Here is a 22526-nt window from a genome sequence, read left to right as displayed (position 1 = left end):
ATAGAAATCATGTGTTTACAAATGCTCTATTTACCATGTGCATTCCTATCCTATTCCGGTGTTTTTCCTATCCCTGCGTTTTTAGAATCATGCAAGCCAAATGAGCCCTTACAGAATTACTTCAGTTACAGGTAGGTGTCGAAGGGAACTTTGTGTGGTTTGTCCTGCTCCTGCCGCGACGTCGTCCACGTCAACTGAGCTGCTCCATCGACAGAAACATGCACCAAACCAGACATCACGACTCCTGGCCGTCTTTCGCCGCCTCAGATCTCCTTCCCTACCGGCGGCACCCACCGCAACGACATCACCATCATCGACTCAGCAGATGAACCTGAGGAGTACACGGGTCCACAAGAGAGGTCGCACTCTTTTGTTTCTGCTTATGTTATGCATTGCTTAAAATTACCTGCTACTTTATCGTCCTGTTCACCTCTTGGACTCCAAGTCAGGTCCAAATTAATGTTCAAACTTGAGTTCTAAATTAGTTGTGGGGCACATATCGAGGAAGCAATGAATAGTATCTCTATCTAATATCTGGTTCACCTAGGGTATGCCTATGTTGTTCATCTTGGGTGGGAAACAAATAGTAAAGCAATCATCATCTGTCTTTATTAAATTAAAGCAATCATCAGCCTGCTATCATTATTTTTGGATCCATCCACTGGTTGTTACCATCACTCTAAATTTCTGCATGCTCTCCTTACATAATCTCACCATATTTTTTTCGTATGCATGTCAGATATTGTACACAGTCATGCTGAACATGTGGAGAAAAAGAGAAGAGTTTTGCGCGGCAATACAATGTCATGCAGACATCGCTCCATGGTGGTTTCAATGGCAAACCCTCCCCACCCCTCTCCAGATTGTAATCCAGAGGAAGATATCTGTTCTGAGGCGGATTCAGACGCCGCCGACCACTCCTATTTACCCCCAAGGTGTTTGCTCTACCTTGGCATGATGATGTTAGTCATATCATGCATATGTTGCCTTGCAGTGCCTACTTTTGACATCATATATGTCATCTGCTTAGTTTAGACATGTTATGTAATGCCACCTGTTTAGTTTCTATATCATATATGGGAATTGTGCAATCTCATGTCTTTTAGCCAGCCATAATATACGTGAAATGTGCAATGCCATCCTGTTTAACCAGGCATCATATATTTGAATGATATCTTGCCCATCCTTTTCTTCATTACATTTCCATTTGTCGACAATGTTTATACATTAAACTACTCTTCCTGTGAATCAGCCATTTGGGTGGGAGATTGAAAAATCTGGAGTGAAAACAAGGCCTTCAGCATAGACAGTGCTACCTGTCGAAGCAGATCTCTTGTTGGGTCCCGATAGCTCCTCAGAGATGGATCCAGAGACAGATGACCAGTCCTATTCCCCCACCGAGGTGTATGCTCTAACTTGGCACGGTTATACTGCTCATATCATGCATATGGTGTCTTGCATTGCATAGATTAGACATCATATACAAAATATTCAACACCATGTTCTTAGTTCAGACATCATATCTAATGCCCTTTGTTTACCATATAAATCACATATGTGAATTAAATGATGTGATCCTGATTACTTAGATAACATCTAGGTGAATTATGTCATGCGATCCTGTTTAGTTATTCATCATATCTTTGAATTATGTTATGCTATGCTATCCAGTTTAGATAGACATCATATATGTGAAATTATGTCATGCTATCCGTTTTAGTTAAACAATATACATGTCAACTATTTCATGCCCTCTTTTTTCCACACTATCTATTGCATCTGTGTCTCATACAATGTCTGTACATTCAACTATGTTTCCTGTTTATCAGCCATTTGAATTGGAGCGGGTGATGCCAGCATCTAGCGGACTAAAAACACGGTCTTCAAATAAAACAGTGCTACCTCTTGGTGGAGATAGCACCCCGGTTGTACATGCACGAGAACCAGCCCTACCACACATAACCCAAACTCTCGCAGATTGTACCCCTACTGCGATGGACAGAGAACCAGCTTCACCCAATCTAACCCCAACCCCAGCAGATAGTAACCCAGTTCCTGTTGACACAGCACCATCTCCACCACAGAGCTCCCAAACAAGAGCAGTTAGTAAGGCAGCTCCAGCGCCCAAAGGGCCAGTACTACCATGGCGAACCCCAACTCCACCAGTTAGTACGCCTATTCCTGTGGAGGAAGCACAACCAGCTAGTCGTAGTTTAGCATCTATCGCATTTGATGTTGTTAAATCGTATGTGCGTATCTTCCCATCTTGGAAATATTATACTAAAGATGAAGGAAAATGCCAGTTGCAGGTGTTTGTCCAGGAGTTATGTGTAAGTAATGTTATTCATGGCAATTACTTTGCTTTGTCCCATACATCCTACCTCCATGATGGTTATAATACAGCAATTTTCCCCATTTTTCTCTATAGAGAAGGACCGATTTGGAAACTCAGGATGAGGTAACCTGTGCTAATACCTCTGCTATCTTCAAGAATCCTTGGTGGCAGTATCGGAACTACCTGAAGAAAACGTACTTCATCGGCAAAGAAACTCATCAAATTCCCTTACGTTCTCCTGAGACACATTTACTGGACGATGACTGGGAACGCCTTGTTCTGTACTGGTCCCGAACCAAGAATGTGGTAAGGTCTATGAGCTCATTTTCTATTTTTAAGTACTATATTCTTGCGTCTTACTGTACTCTGTTCATGTAGAACAAGTGCCTAAACCTGAAGAACAACTGTTCTAATTTAAGATTCCATTGCTATCATAGTTCAAAAAAGCGCTAGGCGTTAATTGTGCGTTTTGCCACCGCCTTGCGCTTTACTGACCAAAGCGCATGCTTATGCGTAGTTATGCACAGATTAAGCGTAGTTATGCGCAATGCGTTTCGCCAATGCCTAGAGCCTAGGCGCGCTTAAGCACTCGCTTAGGCGCACCTTTTTTTAACTATGATTGCTATCGTGCATACTGCTTTGCTCTTGTATCACTGTATTTACTCATACAAACTTATTTTTAAATTGAAGGATCCAATCGAAACTTCAATGGCACAACAGGTATGTTCACGCATGTTTCTTTAACAGGCTTGCTCTTATCAATAGCTCTGTTGATTTCAATTTCAATTGTGTATACAGTTGACTTCTCATATCATGCACATTGCTAGCATCACAACAGAGCCAATAGTGTTGTTGTACATGTAGACCCGTGGTACCCATCTGAAATCTTGTTGTGCCGTGTAGTTTCCCACGCTTTGTATTCTTTCACTTCTGCTTTGTCTTGAATTGATATGGTTTGAACCGTGTCTCTATTTTGATTTGGCAAGACAATGCAGTGAGCATAGGACATAGATATATGTTTGTTTGATGCTTTTATTATGTACTAGTACTTGGCAATAGAAGACTTGGTAGTTTAATCCTATCCACCTTACTAATGAACTGGTTCACCGAAATGAGTTTCATATATACTAGTACATGCTAAACTGTTATGTGTCTGCTTGTTTCTTCTTTTAGAATGCTGACAGAATATTGGGGAAGAGTGCCTTATTAAGCAATGGTAAAGGAAGTAATGCAGATAAGGTTCAGGATAGTGACACATCCTTGTTGGTCTCCAACAAAGCTGATAAAACAGCTAAGGAATACTATCTCGAAGACAGTGAGACAACCCCAAAGTCCTGTCTTGGTTTAGTGTTGGCGTTACTGGCCAGTACCGCTTGCACAAGCTATTCAAACTCATTGTCTGAATCAGTTCGGTTTCTTGAGTCTCAACTACAAGCTGAAAGACATCGATCAGCTGTGCTGCGACAAGAAGCGGAAGGACTGCGGAAGTCCCTGGAGCATTCAGATGCATACTTTCTGGTGCAACAGCAAGCGTTGGAGGATTTTAGCGCCAAACAGGACAAAGCTAATAAGCTTGCTAAGCTTATTGCCAGCATGGTGGATACCACGTTTCTTGAGCTCTTCTGAAGTTGTTTCAGTTATGCTCTTGTTTTGCTGCCGCGTTTATTTGCACTGGTGGCCAATTTTGACAGCCAGTGTATGTAATATGCTGCTTTGTTCCCTATATTTGCACTGGTGGCGAACTTTGATACCCAGTGGATGTAATATGTGTAATAGCGGTAATAGGCTAGCATTAATTGCTTGCTTATTTATTTCCTTATTGTCTTGTTTAGTTGTTTGCATGTAGTCACTGCAGTTCTTTTTCTGTGTTTTTCTATTGGCCACAATAACCTATTTTTTGGAAACTAGGCCAAAATAATCATGGCAACACACGGACTGTTGTAACCATGGGCCTCCTGCGGGCCGTATGATCCATGGGCCTTCTATGGGCCGTAGGATCCATTGGCCTTCTATACGGGTCGTAGGATACATGGGCCTTCTACGGGCCGTACAATCCATGGGCCTTTTACGGGCCGTAGGATCCATGGGCCTTCTACGGGGCGTATCATCATTTCGCCAATCATGGGCCGTACTATTCGTGGACAATAACGGGTCATTTATTGGCCATATTTGATAACTCTATGAAAACAGCCCAACGGGTTTTTTTCGACATGAAAATGGCCCAACGTATTAACGGGCCACAAACGGGCCGACTGTAACCACGGGCTGAATTTGGCCCACAAGCAGAAAATGACAATAACGGGCCATAAGTAACCGAATGCTGGAAATGAGCCCAAGAATAAATGGGCCTTGAGAAGGTCGAAAGATATCATGGGCTGGAAACGGCCCAACGAAATAATGGGCCGTTAATGGGTATAAAGTGATACACTGTTCATTACGGGCCAGTTTTACCACGGGCTGTTAAGGGGCCGAGGGTTACTAAGGGCCTCATATGGGCTGAAAGACGTCATGGGCCGGAAGTTAAAACGGGCTGGAATTATATTGGACGGCCCAGATGACGCTGCTGGGCCTAATCCGGATAGGCCGTAAACGGGCCCTGGGATAGTGGGCTGTAAATGGGCTATATGCGAACAGGTCGTTAACAGGCTTGCCGTGGGCTGGCCCGCCACCTTTTGACCAAGTCAAACGGGCCGGCCTTTTCACAGGAATGGGCCTCTGTTGGTCCGTGCCACGTGTTGGCGTATCATAGGCGCTTTGAGTCCAATGAGTGGATGACATCTGTCCCAACGGTGAGCCGACACGTGTTTCCTCCAGCCAATGATGATTTTACATGTGGAAAATCCCCATTGGTCGGGGCTGTTAACGGGTTATGGATCCAAAACCGGACCCGATAGCTTAACGGCATTCCGTTACGGTGGATGCCACGTGTCGGTCACCCTTGACGAAAGCACTTCTGTGACGCGCGATTTATCGTCATGGAAGTGGACACTTCCGTGATGATAATTTTGGTAATGTCATGGAACACTTCTACGACAGCACAGGTATGACTATCTTGATTCTGTCATAAATTTTTCATGGATGTACATGCACGACAAAAAACGTGACCTACTGTGACAAACACGTATCATCACGGAGGTGTATTCTTTTTGTAGTGCTTGAGCTTGAGGAGCTTCTCTTGAGTGTAGTCATGAGGTGCTTGTTGGCGAAGATGTCATATGTCTGTAGGCGAAGATGCCTTGAAGTCTCTTAGCAAAGATGCCAAGGGAGATGGTGAAGTCGTTGAGCGGTTGTTGGCATTGAGCTCTTGACCTTCATGTTCTTGTTGTTAATGGTGTCGATGCCGATGTAATCTTGCCGGAGATGGTAGCTCGAAAGCATGTGCACGAGAGCATCTTCTCGAAGATGAGGAAGATCTCTTTTAGGACTTGATGAGGGCTTTGATCTCCTCCATTTGAGCATCCATCTTGGCGTTCAAGTTGTTCGTGGCATCGAACTCGTCGTTGTTGTTGTAGAACGAAGGGGGTGTGCTTTGACTATCCATCACAAGACTCGAGAAGAAGTGAGTAGGGAATGAGATAAAAAATACCGAGTTACCTTTTCCCAAAGTTGAGGATGTATCCCGTTTCACTCAATGTGAAATGAAAGAATAGTGGAATTGGTATCGGACTTGTTCACTCACACCTGTCAAATAAAGCTTATGGAGTAGCTTGGTGAGGATAGTGGCACAAAAAATTTGATGCAAAATGTTAGCAAGAGGCAATAATGTTGAAAGAGATTCACAAATTCGCAAGTGAAACAAGTAGACCAATAGCAATATGTGGCACACGAAAACACACACATAGATAGATAAATGGGGTCGTTTAACCAAGGAATGAGCACAAAATGTGGAATCCATGGAAAACGCTCGTGTTGCACAACTCAAGAGAGACGCTAGCACGATTGCTCAATAGGTGGATAAGACACATGTGCACAACCTATAAGATGCAAAATGTATCAACTTTCTAACCCAAGTATGCTATATGTATGATGTTCCGGTGGTATGATCCAAGATGATCGGATATGACAATCTTATATGCAATGTGGTATGATGCTATGGCTATTGCTTACAAGCTCTGTGCTCTCTTTTTCTTTGCTTAAAATCTTTATTTATTTTTGATATGGCCACTATGCACAAACCAAGATAGCAATTGTGTATATGCGGGAACAATCTTGTGACACAAGGGATGATATGATACCAAGATGATACCAATATGATATGGTATGTATGCAATGGAAGGTGTAGATCGATGATCACTAATGTGCACAAATAACGTTGCCAGCAATACTCAATGGCTAGTCTCGATAGGCAAGTGGCGCAAATTGGGCTAGGGGTTAACAATGCAAAGGCAAGAATGTACAATGATGGGGTACCACGATACCAAGATGATATAGAGGTTACCGTTCCTTGCTTACGGTTAGGGTATCAAAATGGTGAAGGTGGTTGATGTAGACTCCTTGGCGAAGTTGAGCGGCGGTGTTGTCGATGCCGAACCATTCCTAGTTAGCCGAAACACCCTAGGAAACGGAAAAACCATAACTCAAATCTGCAAAGGCAAATGTCAAATGGTGGTAGCGGAATGCGGTGGTGGTTTCGGAAGCTCAATGGGATTGCGGAAATGCAATGATGGGTTTTGGAGTATGCAATGCGGAAGTGGAGGTTATGGTGGTGGGCTATACACGGTGTCGGAGTTGAAGTCACCGTCCCTAAGTAGACGAAACACCTTAGGAGACACAAACCACAACTCGGAGAAGCTCAAACAAAATTGGGTTAAGTTGGGGTGGCAGAAGTGTATGGTGGGCAAGGTTATGCGGTAGTTATGTTGGAGGTTGATGAAGAATTAACCGTCCCTAAGTAGCCTAAACACCTTAGAAGAATCAAATCACTACTCAAGAAACCAAAAATGCAATGGGGATCAAAATGGGTTAGGTTGCGGAAGTCGGTGGTGGTAATGCGGGTGTTATGGTGGAAGGCCTAGGCAAAGATGCCAAAGTTCCAAAATTTTGATGGAGACAAAAGGTGGTGAAACAAATGTGAGAATGTTGGGCACGTCGATAGCTTCAAAACGAGCCAAAGAACACTCAAATCGAAGTTCGGAGCGAAAAGTTATGATGAAAACGGTGAAAGAGGCTGATGCTGAAATTCTGTGCAAGTCTCTGGTTAGGCCGGAAGTTCTGGGCCTAGGGCCGGAAGTTCCGGGGGCGCGGAAAAAGTGCAGGGAGTCTGGGGGATTTTGGGGTAAACTCTCTGGTTAGCCCAGAAGTTCCGGGGCAAGGACGGAAGTTTCGGGGGGCGGAAGTTCCGGGGGTCGTGGAATTTCTTCCGAGACGAAACCTAAATTCTAGATCTGAGAACGGGGGCGGAAAAACACGAATTCCCGGGGCAAAATTGAGAAGATTTTGTGGATGGAAAGTGGGGAAACTTGGGGAGATGCTAGATCCACTTGAAACACAATGAATCCACGGATCAAAATCAACAAAACATCATCAAACCAACAAATCACAAAAAATTTGGGGGCTATTTTTGGTGGGGAATCTCGATTTTAGGACAAAATTAAACAAAACAAGGCTAGAAAGTGGGGGTAGGGACTCCAAATTCGTGATCAACGTGACTCATGATACCAAGATGATGTAGGGTGGTACCCTAGGGGCCGGCCTTTCATGAAATGGAGGGGATCCCGCAAAAAACACAAGGGGAAACATGAGGGAAAACACTCAAGAACAAGTCCAATCACACATCCACTAGACAATCAAACACACAAGATCCACAAGGTACATGAACAGCAAAGAGAAAGATACAAGGTAGAGTTCATCCCAAATCCAAAGGAGATGGGGGCTTCATGATCTAGATAGATCCTTCCCCGATGGGGGTCTTGATATCCCTCAGGATCTTCTCCTAGATGGAGGTCTTGGCCTCCAATGGAGTAGTCTCTCTCTCTCTCAAGAGAAGGTAGGATCAAAGCTCACATACAAATGAGCTATCATATTTGCTAGCCCTAGAATGGAGGAGGAGGATGAGTATATATAGTGGTAGCCACGAAGGGGTAAGTGAGAGGCGAAAGGGTACATGGGCTTCGGCCCGAGTGCCTGCGCGCAGGCAGGGCCAGAAGTTCCGGGCTCCAGAAGTTCTGGGCAGGTTCCGGCCAGGTTCCAGGCTATCCAGAGAGTTGGAGTGCTCGGGGCTGGTCTGTACTCTGGGGGCCAGAGGTTCCGGGCAGACCGGAAGGTCCAGGGGCCGGAAGTTCCGGGCTTTCCAGAAGCTTGTCCATGCTTCTTCTTCCTTCTCTTCCACGCTTCCCTCGCAGATGGTGTAGTTGTTCCTTGGTGCTTGCACTCCTCGACATTCGTGAAACTCTGACAATACCTATGCATGCACGATGGAGGGTCAAGTAGTATACCATCCTCGAAGGGGTCAAGTGAGCATGTGTAAAGGCGAGGATTCACATTTATGTATGTGAAGTAGATGGCGCACGTGTCACTTGCCGAATGAACTCTTGACATGGTGATGTCCGTAGGATGCTCCGCATCACAATCCCCGCCCCCGATGTAATCAAAAAAATTCCCTATGAACCCTAGAAGCCGTCGGTGCAGAATCGATGGATTGGAGTGTTCATCGGCATTGCTTCCCCTAATGCAATATCCCACCCCCGATGTGTTCAATCCCCTCCCTAGCTCTCCAATCGCGTGATCAAATCAAATCTAGCCCGAGTCAAAAGTGGTAAATCTAGGGAGAGGGCAAGGACTTACCGCCATGGCCAATGTGCTTCGGTGGAGTTCTGCAGTCGCTCCGGTGGTAGCCGCCTTCTTGGATCGTCTTGCTGTCGCTCCGGTGGTCGACGTCGCCGGTGTGAGTGGGGAAGAGGGGAGATGGCGGTGAGGATAATTTATGACGATGTTTCGGAAAGCAACGCGATGTATCGAGACCGCATCCACGCGTGCAACTTCCCACGCCCACATGCCTAGGGTTGCACTGCTCGGGTCTGGCTCAGCAAAACAGCCGATTTGAGCGTTCCTCTAGATGCAGGCCTAGAGGTACTTTAAAGTTCGTGCTATGCAGGCCCAATAGTGAATGCGGGTAACCAAAAGGGCCATTTTCTTCCTGCACGGGCCTAACTAGGGTATATGCGGGCTACCAAATGCATCATTTGTGTACGGTGTTTGTGTGTTGCAGGCATGTGCATGTACATGCACATGTGCAAGTATCTTTCTAAAAAGTGTGCTACTTATTTTTGCAATGGTGCAATTCAGGTGCAATTTTTTCTATTGTCGTTTGTTTCAAGTTTTATTTATTTTATCTGGTTCTTGGGGGGGGGGGGGGGTGGCGGCGTAATTCATTCTACCTTAGAGAAAAATTCAGTTTTTTTGTCTTCTTAGCTTTGACTATTTCTAATCTTTATTATTGTTTATCAATTGTTTTTTAGTCGTTTTTTCTTTTTCTCTATGTATGTGTTAATATTAGGTGTACATGTGTAAATATAAACAAAAGTATTATATAATATGTGTGTAAACTATACTACAGTCTAAAATTGAACTATTATACGGCTATTTTTGCACTCATAATAATATGGAATTTCAATACAACTTATGTGCAAGTTTTGTCATCATTTGTTTTAGTTTTTATTTTATTTTCTTTATTCTATAAGGGTAATACCAACACCATAAATTAATTCCATTGAATAAAAGTAAAAACAAATACTATTATAGACATATTCTTGCATATTATAAAAAAGTGCAATTTCCGTCTAAATTCTGTGCAAATTTTTGTCATTATGTGTTTTTTAAAATTTTATTTATTTATTTAGGGGAAAACCAATGCCGCTAATTCATTCTACCTTAGAGAAAAGTCAGTTTTTGTCGTTTTAGCTTTGTAATAGTTCTTTTCTTTATTATTGTTTATAAAGTGTTTTTAGTCGGTTTTCTTTTCCATTTTTTGTATGTGTGAATATTAGGTGTTTGTGTGTAATATAAAATAAAGTATTATACAATATGTGCGTAAATCATACTATAGTGCAAAATTGCACTATTATACTTCTATTTTGCATTCATACAAATATGCAATTTCAGTACAAATTGTGTGCAAGGTTTTTCATCGTTTGTTTTTAGTTTTATTTCATTTTGTCTATTCTATAAGGGTAATACCAACACCACTATTTAATTCCTTCTTAGAAAAGTTCTTGTTAAAAAACATTCTTTTATACACGTATTCTAAGATATTATGAAAAGTGCAATTTCCGACTAAATTATGTGCGATCTTTTGTCATTGTGTTTTTTTCATTCAGATTCTTTTGGAAGGGTAAAACGAATGCCCCTAATTCATTCTACATTAGAAAAAAAATAGTTTTTTTCTGTGTTTTTAGCTTTGTACTAGTTTTAGTCTTCATTATTGTTTATCAAGTGCTTTTTAAATAAATTTTTCTTTTTTCTTTATGTGTATATGTGAATATTAGGTGTGTGTGGGCGCGCGTGTGCGGGCGTGTGCGTAAATATTCACATAAGTATTATACAATATGTGTGTAAACACTTTAGCTATATGTAAGTAGCCAGGATTTTAAATTTGGGTAAGTCAATTTTCTGACGAGTGATTTTTTTGTCAACATTTGTGTTGTTTTATGATTTCTTGGGCTGTATTTTTCACTTGCCCCTGTTTGGGGCTATTCAATTTTTCTGTTGGGCCATAAGCCCGTTACTCAGTGCCTTTTTTTCTATTTGTATGTGTATTTACTATTAGAAAAAATTCTCTTCATATTGTTTATCAAGTGTTTTAGTCAAAAAAAGTTATATTTGCATGTGTATTTGCTTTTTAACCCACGATAGTTCAAGAAGTCCGTGATCTCACAGCCAAATTTGTTCCGGCTGTGCTATGCTTAGTTGAAACCCAATTACCTAGCATGTGGTCCAAGATTCTAGCTCAATCTTTTGGTTATGATAAATCTTTTGAAGTGAGTAGCTCAGCCAGGAGTGGAGGTCTTGTAATTTACTAGAATGATTCAATAAAGTTGGAAGTTAAAGGCTATTCTAGATATTGTATTGATGCTAATTGATGATCTTGGTGCTAGTCCATGGAGGATGACTTGTGTTTATGGAGAAGCATAAGTAACCGAAAGATATAAGACTTGGGATACCTTATGTTCTATTGCTGGTGCATCCGATCTTCCTTGGGTGGCACTAGGGATTTTATGAAGTGTTGTTACAGTCTGAACATGACGGTGTGAACCTGCGAGGCCAAGGACAAATGTATGGATTCAAAATGCTTTGGATATTTGTGGTCTCGTTGATCTGGGTTATAAAAAGGATGTAGACGTGGGAGAAAAAGGTAGCAGAGGGGACTTATACATGGGTCCGGCTGGACCGGGCGGTGGCGGACACGGACTCAAACTCTTTGTTCCCTCTTGCTGAAGCGGAGAACTTGGCAGTGGCTTGTCTAGACCATGGACCTATTGTTCGAAAACTAACGGAAGAGATTGATGGCCGGGGGCGGCCGAAGAAATTTAAGTATGGAGTAATGTGGGGGAGGCATCCAAAAATGAATCCCTTTGTGGAAGAGAAGTGGAACAACAGATCAAAGGGGATGACAGCAGTAGAAGTTCAGGAGAAACTGAGGGACTTAGGCGAACAATATCTAAACAGCTAGGATCGATGCACTTTGGGCGGTGTTAAGAAGGAAATCAAATAGTTGGATAGCGGTCGAAAATCTGCCTTTGTGTCAGGGTGTTTGATCACTGATAATATCATCGGGCATATGAATATTTGCATTTTATGAAGCGAAATAGAGCAGTGAAACATCGACATTGTGCTCTTAAATTGGACATGATGAAGGCTACGACGGGGTAGAATGGGACTACTTGAGAGCTATTATGTTGAAACTGGGCTTTTCACAGAGGTGGGAGAACATTATTATGAATCTTGTTAGCTCAGTTTCATATTCTGTGTTGTTTAATGGGAAGAATTTGGAGGATTTCAAGCCTAGCAGAGGTTTCCGACAGGGAGATCAAATCTCCCCTTACTTGTTCTTGTTGGCAGCGGAAGGTCTCTCAGGCCTCTTAAAAAAATATGAGTGAGTCATCTCAACTTGGGGGGATTCAAGTGGCGTCGACGGTGCCGCCTGTCAATCACCTTTTATTCGCAGAGGATAGCATGTTATTCTTCAAAGCAACTGGTGGAGGGGCAACGGAAATATCAAACCTATTGGATAGTTATTTCCAAGCTTTAGGTCAAAGAATAAATTCAGCATTCATCTATTTTCTTTAGTAAGGGTCGCCCGGCAAATATTAAAGAGGACATCAAAAGAACTCTTAATGTGCCCAATGAGACTTTGAATGACAAGTTGAAGGAAATATGCCCTAGAGGCAATAATAAAGTTGTTATTTATATTTCCTTATATCATGATAAATGTTTATTATTCATGCTAGAATTGTATTAACCGGAAACTTAGTACATGTGTGAATACATAGACAAACAGAGTGTCCCTGGTATGCCTCTACTAGACTAGCTCGTTAATCAAAGATGGTTAAGTTTCCTAACCATAGACATATGTTGTCATTTGATGAACAGGATCACATCATTATAGAATGATGTGATAGACAAGACCCATCTGTTAGCTTAGCACTATGATCGTTTAGTTTATTGCTATTGCTTTCTTCATGACTTATACATGTTCCTATGACTATGAGATTATGCAACTCCCGAATACCGGAGGAACACTTAGTGTGCTATCAAACATCACAACGTAACTAGGTGATTATAAAGATGCTCTACAGGTGTCTCCGATGGTGTTTGTTGAGTTGGCATAGATCAAGATTAGGATTAATCACTCCGATTGTCGAAGAGGTACCTCTGGGCCCTCTTGGTAATGCACATCACTATAAGCCTTGCAAGCAATGTGAATAATGAGTTAGTTCCGAGATGATGCATTACGGAACGAGTAAAGAGACTTGTCGGTAACGAGATTGAACTAGGTATGATGATACCGACGATCGAATCTCGGGCAAGCAACACACCGATGACAAAGGGAACAACGTATGTTGTTGTGCGGTTTGACCGATAAAGATGTTCGCAGAATATGTAGGAGCCAATATGAGCATCCAGGTTCCGCTATTGGTTATTGGCCGGAGATGTGTCTCGGTCATGTCTACATAGTTCTCGAACCCGTAGGGTCCGCACGCTTAACGTTCGATGACGATTTGTATTATGAGTTTTTGTGATTTGATGACCGAAGGTTGTTCGGAGTACCGGATGAGATCACGGACGTGACGAGGAGTCTCTAAATGGTCGAGACATAAAGATTCATATATTGGAATGTTATATTCGGACACCGGAATGGTTCGGGTCGTATCGGATAAGTTTCGGAGTACCGGGGGTTACCGGAACCCCCCCCCCCCCCGGAAGCTATTGGGCCTCATGGGCCTTAGTGGAGAAGAGAGACGGCTGGCCAGGAGGTGGCGCCCCCCTTGCCCCAATCTGAATTGGACAAGGGGAGGGGGCGGTGCCCCCCTCCTTCCTTCTCTCCTCCTCCTCCTTCCCCCTTATCCTACTTGGACTAGGAAAGGGGGAAACCTACTCCTACTAGGAGTAGGAATCACCCCCTTGCGCGCGCCCCTTGTGTCCGGCCCTCCTCCTCATCCCCTCCTTCATATACGGGGGAGGGGGGCACCCCATAGATACACAAGTTGATCTTTAGCCGTGTGCGGTGCCCCCCTCCACAGTTTTCCACCTCGGTCATATTGTCGTAGTGCTTAGCGAAGCCCTGCGTCGGCTACTTCATCATCACCGTCACCACGCCGTCGTGCTGGCGAAACTCTCTCTCGACCTTAGCTAGATCTAGAGTTCGAGGGACGTCACTGTAGCGACCAGACCTCAAACAGTCTAGTCTTTGTGCATCAGTGTCATCCCTGGATCGGTAATGCTGACACGCACAGTACTTGAAGGATTTATAACAGAGTAGCAATCACACACTTATTACATCGAATAGTCTCAAGAGAGAACTTAATACAATAAATATGGCTTAAGGCCATCTAAAAACGATAACAACGGAAGGCTTGGAAGATAAAGTGAGTCCATCAACTCCAACGGCATCACTGAGTATAAGACCACGACCTATGGCACCTTACTAGTCGTCTGAATAGTCTGCAACATGAACGTTGCAGCCCGAAAACGGGTCAGCACATGGAATATGCTGGCGAAGTAACACATAGAGAGTAATGAACAGAATAATGCTATCACTACATGCATATTTGGCTGGTGGAAAGCTCTATGGTTACAGTTTGCGAAAAGCCAATTTTTCCCTACAACAAAGGAATATATTTTATTTAACTACATAGTTGGTTGAAAATATTGAGAAGGTAAACCCCCTCTCAATCCCAATTAAAAGTAATCATTAACAACCCAACAAATTAATTAAGTACATGATGATGAGATTCACATGATAATCCAAGAACTAGATACTCAAGATGTCGATAACCGGGGACACGGCTAACCATGATTAGTTTATACACTCTGCAGAGGTTTGTGCACTTTTCCCCACAAGACTCGATCTCCTCCGTTGGATTTCTCGCACTACATGGTGTTTGAGAAACAGATGACCGAGACACAGTCTTTCAGAAGCGTTAGCACCTTACGATGGGTAGACAGTTACACCTACTTTCCCCTACATCTGCTAGTCTACCACTGTAAGAGTTCACACGACTTAATCAACTATGCTAGAGCCCATAATAGCATGTGGCTGCACATGGAAGTTTCTAGTATGAATAATCTCATGATCCCTTTGAGCCTGGGTGGCGGTCCATAGGAGAATCACACGGTACCCCGGGATTTCCAAAAAAAATACAGGCAATCACTGGGTTCCCCAGGTGCCTCAATCCACCCAGTGGTTTATTTAAGTAGCCACCTTAAGTTGAACCATTAATTAACAATCTCACATCCGTCATGGAAAATTCACTCAAACCCAATCCACGTCTACGAGCATAGCATAGCAGAACAAGCATAACGTAGTAACTCCCAGGGTTTGATAATAAACAGGGCAATAGGTACTACCTCATCTACTTCCCAAAACCCACATGTTAATCAGATCCTAATCATGCAATTGTTTGAGGGTTGAATCTAATGCATAAAAACTGGGTATGAAAGGGATATGATCAAAGTGTTACTTGCCTTGCTGATGATCCGTGAAACCTAGAGACTCGTAGTAGCACGCTTCGCACTCCGGGTACTCTATCGCAAACAAACAGTACATACATAAGCAATCAAGCAAGGGTGCAAGGGTAAAACTCTAAATAAGAGATCTAACCAGAAAGTTCAACTTAAGAACTCCGGTTTGCAAAAAAAAATCAAATCGAACGAAGCAACGAAACGCAAACGGCGAAGGAGACAAGCTTTGTTTACTAATCTGGACCTAAGTCAAATTTCACAGTAGCAAAAACTTATTTAGGTTGGTTAAACAGAAAGAGGGTTTTGAGACGAAACTCTAGGCGCTTGAATCGCCTGATTCCGATAAACGAGCGAAAAGTTATACTAAAACGAAAAACAGATCGGAAATCGCGATCGAGAATAATCGCGGAAAATCCGAGAAAAAGAAAAACTGACGAACAGGCTAACGAATTAACGTTCGCTGTCTGCGGTTAAACGACGAAAACTCATTCGTTAAAACGAACGTACGGACGAACGTCCGCGAAATAAGTAAACCGAAAAAATAAACCGATCTATAAAAAAACAAACTGCGGTTTTTTTTAAAACGGGCGGTTCTCTAAAGAAAACCGCCGGCGGCGGCGGGTCGCTACCTCCGGCGAGGTCGGGCGGCGGCGGAACGGGTCCGGCGGGCGGCGGGGCGGCGGGTCGGGGCGGCGACGGCTCCGGGGCGGCGGGTCGGGGCGGCGGCGGCGAGGCGCGGCGAGGTGCGGCGTCGGCGGCGGCGGCGGAATCCTGCGGCGGCGGCGGGATCCAGCGGCGGCGGCGCGGGTCTCGGGGCGGGTGCGGGGATGGCGGCTAGGGTTTCGGCCCGGGGCGGGCCGTTGGCCTTTAAAGGCCGCTCGGGCGCAGTGTCCAAGTCGGACACGGCCCAGTAAGGCAGTAACTTTTTTTTTAATAATTTGGACGTGCAGAAAAAGAAAGAAAAGAAATACTAAACGGACTCCAAAAATCCCGAAATAAATTTTTCCTGTCCTCTAAAAATAAGCTGGACAAGATGAACATTTATTTGGGCCTAAAATGCAATTGTGAAAAACGCGTATTTTTTCTAATTCAAATAAAATCAAATAAAATCCAAATAAAATCAAATATTTGTTTTTAATATTTTTCCTCCAATATTTCATTATTTTTGGAGAAGTCATATTATCCCCTCTCATATATTTTGATATGAAATATTTTTCGGAGAGAAAAATAATTAAAACAAATGATCCTTGTTTCGATATTTGATAAAATTCAAATACGAAAATTGTGAAATCCCCAACTCTCTCCGTGGGTCCTTGAGTTGCGTGGAATTTCTAGGATCGCAAAACAAATGCAATAAAATATGTTATGCATGATGATCTAATGTATAACATTCCAAATTGAAAATTTGGGATGTTACAAACCTACCCCCCTTAAGATGAATCTCGCCCTCCAGATTCAGGTTGGCTAGAAAATAGGTGAGAGTGGTCCTTCCGTTGATCTTCCTCTCGCTCCCAGGTGGCTTCCTCCTCGGTATGGTGGCTCCACTGAACTTTTGAAAACTTGATAACCTTGCTGCGGGTGACTCGGCTGGCATATTCGAGAATCTTGACTGGTTTCTCCTCATAGGTCAAATCACTATCCAGCTGAATCGCTTCCAATGGCACTGTATCTCTCAGGGGTATCTCAGCCATCACTGTGTGGCACTTCTTTAGCTGAGAAACATGGAACACATCATGAACTCCCGACAATCCTTCGGGCAATTCCAACTTGTAAGCAACTTCTCCCATACGTTCCAAAACTTTGTATGGTCCTACAAAACGTGGCGCTAACTTTCCCTTAACTCCAAAGCGCTTCACTCCTCGAAGTGGTGATACTCGAAGATACACTCTGTCTCCGACTTCGTAAACTGTCTCCTTGCGTTTAGAATCCGCTTAACTCTTCTGCCTGGATTGGGCTACCTTGAGCCTATCGCGAATGAACTTCACCTTCTGTTCAGACTCTTTAATCAAATCTGGTCCAAACAACTGGCGGTCTCCAACTTCGTCCCACAACAACGGTGTCCTGCACCTCCTTCCGTACAGAGCTTCGAAAGGGGCCATCTTCAAACTGGATTGATAACTGTTGTTGTAAGAGAACTCTACATAAGGCAAATTGTCATCCCAACTAGATCCATAATCTAGCGCACAAGCTCTCAGCATATCCTCCAAAATCTGATTGACTCTCTTGGTCTGTCCGTCTGTCTGTGGATGAAAGGTTGTACTGAACTCTAGCCTGGTACCCAAAGTTTCGTGCAACTGATTCCAAAACTTTCAAGTAAATTGGGTTCCTCTATCTGATACAATGGTCCTCGAAACTCCATGCAGACATACGATCCTGGTCATGTATATCTTTGCCAACTTAGCACTTGTATAAGTGGTCTTTACTGGGATGAAATGAGCTACCTTCGTCAAACGATCGACTACAACCCATATCGAGTCATAGCCTGAACGAGTCCTGGGCAATCCTGTGATAAAATCCATGCCTAGCTTATCCCACTTCCATTCGGGTATCGGCAATGGTTGTAGCAATCCTGCTGGCTTCTGATGCTCTGCCTTCACTCTCTGACATACATCACAAACTGCTACATACTCCGCAATATCCTTCTTCATTCCGGTCCACCAGAAACTGTCCTTTAAATCCAGGTACATCTTGGTATTTCATGGGTGAATCAAATATGGTGAATCATGGGCCTCTTGCAAAATCAACTTCCTGATCTCTGGATCATTGGGCACATAAACGCGGTCCTCAAACCATAAGGTATCTTGTTCATCCTGACGAAATCCCTTGGCTTTTCCTTTGCTCATCCTTTCCTTTATCTCAGCAATCTCCTTATCTGTCTTCTGAGCTTCTCTGATCTTATCCATCAAAGTAGACTGAATCTCCAATGCTGCTACAAAGCCTCTTGGAACTATTTCCAAACATAGTTCACAAAGATTCTTGGGTAACTCCTTGGGTAACTCTCCGGTCATGAGTGTGTTGACATGGCTCTTGCGGCTCAACGCATCAGCTACTACGTTAGCCTTCCCTGGGTGATAATGCAATCTCATATCATAATCCTTAATGAGCTCCAACCATCTCCTTTGCCTGAGATACAACTCCTTCTGCGTGAAAATGTACTTCAAGCTCTTGTGATCCATGTACACCTCACAATGGTTTCCGATGAGAAAATGCCTCCATGTCTTCAACGCATGCACTACGACTGCTAACTCAAAATCATGTGTAGCAGAATTCAACTCATGGGGTTTAAGCTGTCATGAGGCATATGAAACAACTCTTCCCTCCTGCATAAGTACGGCTCCAAGTCCTCGACGAGAAGCGTTGCAATATACTTCATAATCCTTGCGTTGATCTGGCAGAATCAACACTGGCGCTGTAACCAAACGTTTCTTCAACTCCTGGAAACTAGCCTCACATTCCTCCGGCCAATTGAACTTGGTGTCTTTCTTCAACAACTCCGTCATAGGCTTTGCAATCTTCGAGAAATTCTCAATGAATCTCCGGTAATATCCTGCGAGTCCAAGAAAACTCCGGATCTCTCCAACTGACGTGGGTGATTCCCAATTTGTCAGAGTGTTAACCTTGGTGGGATCTACTGCTATTCCTTCTCCGGATATAACATGTCCAAGGAATCCAACTTCGTTTAACCAAAACTCGCACTTGCTGAACTTGGCATATAACTGATGTTCTCTGAGCTTTCCAAGTACCAAACGCAAATGCTCCTTATGCTCTTCTTCATTCTTCGAATAGACCAGAATATCATCAATGAACACTACGATGAACTTATCCAAAAACTCCATAAACACTTTGTTCATCATGTTCATGAAATAGGCAGGTGTGTTAGTCAGGCCAAATGACATAACGGTGTACTCATATAGCCCATACCTTGTGGTAAAAGCTATCTTGGGTATATCCTGCTCTCGAATCTTCAACTGGTGGTATCCTGGTCGCAAATCAATCTTGGAAAATACTTTAGCTCCTTGTAGTCGGTCAAACAGATCATTGATCATCGGCAGTGGGTACTTGTTCTTGATTGTTACTTCATTCAATCCACGATAATCAACAACCATCCTGAACGATCCATCTTTCTTCTCCACTAGAAGTACTGGTGATCCCCAAGGTGACGAACTTGGGCGAATATATCCTTTATCCAATAACTCCTTAATCTGCTTCTTAATTTCTTCCAAATCCTTAGCGGGCATCATGTACGGTCTCTTAGATATTGGCCCTGTGCCTGGCAAAAGCTCAATCAAAAACTCAATGTCTCTATCCGGTGGCATGCCTGGCAACTCCTCTGGAAATACGTCAGGGAAATCCTTCACCACGGGTACTTCCTCCTGTACAACTCCTGATAAGGAATTCACTTGAGTCCTCTTCGGAACATGCCGGGATACATACTTAATCCTTCTTCCTTCTGGGGTAGTAAGCCAGATCGTCTTACTGGCGCAATCGATGTTTCCTCCATACATCGATAGCCAATCCATTCCCAAAATCACATCCAAACCTTGCGACTCCAAAACTATTAGGTCTGAGGGGAAAACATGCCTACCTATGGCCAATGGCATCTGAAAACATCCTTGGCTTGCCATATACTCTGCTCCTAGCGAGGTTACTAACATAGGTGTTCTAAGGACTTTGGTGGGCAACTTAAACTTATCCACAAATCCCCTTGATATGTATGAATGTGATGCACCAGTATCAAAAAGAACGATTGCAGTAAATGACTTAACCAGAAACTTACCTATTACTGCATCAGGCTGTGCTTCAACCTCCTCCACGTTAACGTGGTTCACTTGTCCTCTGTTGAAAGGTTTCGGCTTCTTCCCCGAGCTTCCATTGCTATTCCCATTCTTAGCTTCAGGACATTCATTGGCATAATGTCCAGTCTTCTGGCATTTGTAGCAAGTGACGTGGCTCAGATCCTTCTTGGCTGGGGTTGATGGGTTGGTACGGTTCTGTCTATTGCTTCCTCCGTTCCCATTGCCATTCTTGGGGCCACTATGATTGTGCGAGCTCCCTCCATTGTGATTGTGACCTCCATGGTTATGCTGAAGGTGTCCTCCCGAGTTCGGGGTAAAACGAGGCTTCTGATGAGCTCCTGTACTGTACTTTCCTTATCCATACTTCCTCTTACGGCTCTCAATCTGCTGCTGCTTCCCTTCAATCATGAGAGCTTTGTCTACCAACTCCTAGTTGTTAAAAGTTGCCACCATCAACTGCATGCTCAACTCATCATTCAGTCCTTCCAGAAACTTCTCCTGCTTAGCTGCATCCGTAGCAACGTCATCTGGGGCATAACGTGCTAACTTACTGAAATCCTCCACGTACTGGCCTACGGTACGTCCTCCTTGGCGTAAGTTGCGAAACTCACGCTTCTTCATGGCCATAGCTCCTGCTGAAACTGGTCCCATGTGACAGTGTCAATGGGGTGGGTGGCTGTGTAGAATAGATAGAAATAAGATTGCGTCCAATAGGATTTGAACCTATACCAAAGGTTTAGAAGACCTCTATCCTATCCATTAGACAATGGACGCTTTTCTCGGCGGCTCTCCTAGGCTTCCCTCATCTGGGATCCCTGGGGAAGAGGATCAAGTTGGACTACTTAACTGGGGGATTCACCACAAATACTACTTTGGCTCATTATTGCCGCCCCACCATGATGCTGCGGGTCCATCAAGCTGATGTGCGGCAAAACGTACTCTCTCCGCATCTGTGCATCCTGCAATGGTCAGCTCCCTTCCAACCTTGCGGAGCCAATCATCTGCCACAATCGGCTCGGTGCTACTAGAGAACACCAGCGGATTCAGCCTAAGAAAACGGGCTAAGTGATTAACAGGTGGTGATGGTGGTGGGTTATTGTTGTTGTTATTGTTGCTGCCTTGATTCTGAACTAGCGCTTGCATCAGGGTATTCTGCTGCTGAATCAACTGAATGATCTCCGGTGGGAAAACAAATCCGGTGTCGCGTCTCGGAGGCATCTGATGGGTTTAGAAAATATGAGAAATAGGATAGAATGAGATCTAGAGGGAAAACACTACCCATATGCACATGAGACAAACACAATCATATCACTCCAATCAATTCAAACAAGGCATACAATCGATCTAACTATCGTTACAAAGTGCTTGGACTATACTATATACATGGTGGAATACTACTACTAATTTGGTGGTCTACTAGATAAATTGATCGGTCGAAGACTCCATGATATCCGCTCCGGCTTCATCCTCCCAATCATCATCACTGGGGTCCGAGTCTGTGTCGTCGATGATGATGTAGTTCTTCGGGCAAGTAGAATCGTCATCTTCTCCTCCTGGTGCTGGGTCTCCCATGAATACTCCGATCTTCTTTATCAGGTCGTCATTCTTCTCCACTAGTGCGACGATTTCCTCCATATAATCCTCGTGTGTAGCCTTGAGTTCTTCCTCCAGTTCCATGATCCTAGTCTTTGCCTTCTTCAGATCTATCATGTCTGCGCACATCTGGTTCTCCTGGCGACGAATGTGCTGGTTTAACTCCTGGATGAAAGCTGCAATAGATCTATCCTTCTTGGTGCTGATCATCTCCCATTGCTCGTCTCGGCGCCCACAAATCTGATAGATAGTATCCTTGAGATCATTGTGGTACACTTCTCCAATGCGTCCCATGGTGATGTGGGCTGCCATGCTCTTTCCTAGACTCCAGGTTGGTGCATCGAAAGAAAACTCTATGGGCTCAGTGACTGGCGTGAACGCCCTTCCTGGAACTTGAACTTGAATCATCCAGCGCTCCTCTTCTGGTAGTGTGGCGTTCTAGGTCCCGGTGAAGCTTGGTATTCCGATGTTCAGGTACCTAGTAACTTCCTTCAAGTGTCGTCCAAAAGGTGTATCCTCATCTGGTTGCGCGAACTTGTTCCTTGCATCCGCCATCCTAAAAGAGTGGAACAAAGGAGAGGAGTCAGAAATGAGAAGAGAGTAGTAATCTAGGGCTTTAGCTT

General features: G+C 43.8%; 1 non-coding gene across 1 annotated transcript; it reads right to left on the bottom strand.

Moving 5' to 3' along the window:
• Positions 1–21012: 21012 nt before the first annotated feature.
• On the bottom strand, positions 21013–21084 carry TRNAR-UCU (transfer RNA arginine (anticodon UCU)). Its single transcript has one exon. It is a non-coding gene; the product is annotated as a tRNA-Arg (tRNA).
• Positions 21085–22526: the final 1442 nt, after the last annotated feature.

This window comes from Aegilops tauschii, chromosome 5 (assembly GCF_002575655.3).
Source record: "Aegilops tauschii subsp. strangulata cultivar AL8/78 chromosome 5, Aet v6.0, whole genome shotgun sequence".
Classification (NCBI taxonomy): Eukaryota; Viridiplantae; Streptophyta; class Magnoliopsida; order Poales; family Poaceae; genus Aegilops; species Aegilops tauschii.
Note: the sequence above shows the minus strand (reverse complement) of the source record. Positions and strands in the feature narration are given on the sequence as shown.